At 46.3% G+C, this 4,028-nt stretch overlaps 1 pseudogene; it reads right to left on the bottom strand.

The window, feature by feature from the left end:
- Positions 1-1,009: 1,009 nt before the first annotated feature.
- On the bottom strand, positions 1,010-2,573 carry LOC147609513 (phospholipase A1-Igamma1, chloroplastic pseudogene; annotated as a pseudogene).
- Positions 2,574-4,028: the final 1,455 nt, after the last annotated feature.

Below are 4,028 nucleotides of genomic sequence, written 5' to 3'. Positions count from 1 at the left end.
CAACAGCGGTGAGGGGTGTCCACCAATGAGGAGGCTTTCAATGCATAGGGAAAAAAGGCAAAAAAGAACTAATAATAAAGGATGAAACTGAGTTTTGAGATGTACAAAATCTATCAACACAACAAAACAACATTGTTCTTTATCATTGGTAGAACTTGTTTTGAAAAAGGGCACCTTAATTTGATGAATTTTGAGTTTACTATATATCTCTTATCCATGTGATCAAGAGTGTAAAATGGCGGATTGAAACTAGCTAGTATATTTTTTACTTAGATCAATGCGATGCTTCCCCTTCTGAAGCCTCATTAAGGCATTCCTCTTTGTGAATCCTTTTTTAAGTCTAGCTAGTACTTGGTCAAACTATTATATGACAAATACAATAGAATGAAGGAGAGAGAGGAAATGAAAGATAGAGATAGAAAGAAAAAAAAGCAACAAAGATATATTAATGCCCATGGAAGGTGATAATGACCTATACAACCCGATATATAAATTAAGACCATAAAAGTCTTATGTCAAACATGTGGTCAAAAGAGTAGAACAAATAAACAAATATCACATCTAACTTCAAAAGAAAAAGATGTTCTAAAAGAGTAAATGTTACTTGTGGAGGAGTAGGTGATGGGTTGCAATTTTTTTGGATAAGATCACATTGGGTCTTATAACACTACAATTTTCGATAAGAGCACAGTGGTTCTAATAACACTAAAATTTTGGCTCAATCTTTTAAAACGATGATATCCTCTTTTGTGTAGGCGAGGCTTGGCCATAGAAAGGGGTTTTCCACCCAACTCAAAACGAGATGTGAGATATTAAACAAAAGCAATAATCTATCACTTTACTTTGCTTGTGATTTCAAGAGTGAAATATGTAGTCTTTTGTGTAGGCGAGGCTTGGCCATAGAAAGAGGTTTTCCACCCAACTCAAAACGAGATGTGAGATATTAAACAAAAGCAATAATCTATCACTTTACTTTTCTTGTGATTTCAAGACCATCAATTTTGATCTTGTGATTTCCAGAGTGAAATATGTAGTATTTACAACGAGCACCTATCTATATATCATTACCCACCACCTGTTGTATCATTACTTACTCAGGGTTGCTGGTTCTCTGGGCGGTGGTGCTTGGGCCGAGGGGCAAGTGACCACTGACCATACTGGTTCTTTATGAGGCCCTTGTTTCTTTCCTGCCACCAATGGGATGGGAAAAATAGCTTACGCACCAAAAAGTCGGATGACTTGTTCACTAGGGCAGTGTTTCGAGCGAACACAGACGCAAACTTCCGCCCGAATCCCTGGAAGCCATCTAGTGTGTGTAGGTAGACCTCAAGATTGTGGTGGAGATTCAGGTTTCGTGTGGAGAAGAAAGAAGGCTTTCGGAGGTGGGGTGAAACATGACTATCGAGGCGGAACTCCTGGCCCACGTGGAAGTAGGCCCATGGCCACAAGTCGAGCAGTGGGCCGCAACCCATGGCTGCTATGGCGCCCCACACCCCTCTTTCATTCACGTTGAATCCAGATACCTTAGGCACCGTGTCATGCACATTGACCACCCTCAACACCTTCAACCCCAACTCCTCCACTCTGTGCTTGAAGGCCAAGTTTCCCACCCTAGGCCCTGCGAAAGAGAAGACCGTTATAGTCGGTGCCTGCCCAGCTCCGCCGCCGTTCCACTGACCTATGTTGGCTGATATGTCATAACCGCTCAACACAGCCAGTGCCGCCCCAAGGCTGTGTCCTGTTATGGTTATGCTCACCTTCTCCCCTTCATACTTCTTCAACAGCTTCTTCAGCGCACATGCCAATTGCTCCCTGGCGCTCGTGTCATTGAACTTGGACCCCGCCTTCTTGGAAGTGTACAAGCTTAGGAAACCCTTTTCCACCCTCACCTTTTTCTGGCCTGGCTCGAAATCCGGACGCGTTTGAACGTCTGTGAGATCTGCGACCCATTCCGTGCCCATGACTGTGCCCCTCCATGCGACGAGGATGTCTCTTCTACCCAGCCGTTTCATCTCTTTGTCGGTGGCCACTGCCACGTAGGCAATCCAGTTGGAGTCCCCGGTCCACCGCTCCGATGCATCCCTCTCTGACAGGAGGAGGAACTTGGGCAGCTTGATGTCCAATGTGGCGAAGAGGTACCTGGTCACCTCGTAGCCGCAGTCCTCCTTGTCGACCTTCTTGAAAAGATCCCGGGCGGCATACCTGCTGCTGCCACAGTAGACCGAGTGACTGTCGGAGTCGAACGCGTCGTAGTTAACCTGCGCGAGCTCACCATAGCGGATGATCTCCGCCCGGAGGGTCTGATCCAATGGCTCCACGTCGAGGAAGCCCTTCCAGTTGTTTTGCCCTTGAATTTCCTTCCACACACTTGCCAAGTGGCTAGTCCCCTCGCTTGACGTGGCTTTACTATATTGTCTAGCGGGCGGGCAAACCATACTTTGTACACTAGAGCTCATAGCTGCGCGAGAGGGCTCCATTGGCACAGAGCAAATAGCGGGCGGGTACTCCATTAATACAGAGCTTGTCACGCTGATAATGCCGTAGGAGAGCTTATGCGAGAGCGAGGAGGAGATGTTTTCACTAGATTGGCGATTAGACCGGACAGGTTTTCACCCATAAAAAGCTGCAATATTGATAAAGCCGTCAAATGACACGTGCCTTATTTCTCAAGGGAGGCCACCCAGCAGAGTCAGCATAGGTACGCCACACCTTTCACAGATTCTGGCGGCTAACAGCTGGTCGGCGCTCCACCTCAGCATGCCAAGCCACCTCCGCCGGGATGCTCGATTGTTGTCGGCCTTCTCCGTCCTCGCCTGACCCGCACATTCTTCATAACTAGCATGTGACCTGCGAGTTGTTGCAAGCATGCACATGTGAGGGTATGTTTCTCTAAAAATATGTGTGTACAAACGTACACTCAAGTGTGTTTGTGCATGTACGTGTGACTATGTGTGCATATGCATGATTGCAAGTGTGTGTATGTATTTATATACATACATACATACACAAACAAACACACAATATATATATATATATCTAAAGTTCATAAATAAATATGAGCTTCAAACTCTTCTTCATCACTAACAAGATCAACATCCTTCATCATCAACTTGATCTTCGTCTTCAGCATTTACCTTGCCGAGAATGTTCACAACTAGGTCTCCTCTACAACCCGCTTGCCTTTACACTTGCTCGATGCCAAACCGGTCCGCTTCCATGTCCTAGGTCTTTACTAATACACGTGTGGCTCTCATGCCAAGCCACGCGTTGTTACCCTCGCTACTTCGGCAAGCAACACACGACACGCTCGTTATAGTAGTCCACCCCTTCTCTCTTGTACCTCTAGCATGTGTCAAACCCTTCGTCTCAGTTCCTTCACCCCACCCTACTTCTCTAGAAGTCCATGCCTTTACACTTGCTCGATGCCCAACCGGTCGGCTTCCATGCCCTAGGTCTTTACTAATACACGTGTGGCTCTCATGCCAAGCCACGCGTTGTTACCCTGGCTACTTCGGCAAGCAACACACGACACGCTCGTTATAGTCCACCCCTTCTCTCTTGTACCTCTAGCATGTCACTACAAGGGATCGGGCTCATACCCGCGCTCCTAGCCGCTACAAATGACTTGTGAAAAAAAGTAGCGGGCCCGTGTATCAGCGCGTGTATCATCGCGGCCAGAGACATGCGTGTAAAAGCGCGTGTATAGGACTGCTCAGACGTGCTCATACACGGGCGTATACACGCGTTCTGTCAGTTCAGATGCATTTAGACGCGTTGATACAAGCGTCTATACACGCGTTTTGTTACTTTAGATGCGCTTATACACGCGTATTTCTCAGATTTGACGCGTTTATACACGCGTGTTTTACAGATTTTCTGCATATATACACGCGACTTTTAGCAGTTCTGACGCGTTTATACACGCGAATAGAGAGCAAAAAAAAAAATCCAGAGAGTGTTATTTGGTGCCTGAATGCTGTTCCAGCATTCCAGCACCCAATAACACTCTCTGGATTTATTTTTTTTTG

Source organism: Cibotium barometz, chromosome 51 (assembly GCF_041138505.1).
Source record: "Cibotium barometz isolate CiBa-2024 chromosome 51, ASM4113850v1, whole genome shotgun sequence".
In the NCBI taxonomy this organism is placed as follows: domain Eukaryota; kingdom Viridiplantae; phylum Streptophyta; class Polypodiopsida; order Cyatheales; family Cibotiaceae; genus Cibotium; species Cibotium barometz.
This window is presented reverse-complemented; position numbering and strand designations above follow the sequence as displayed.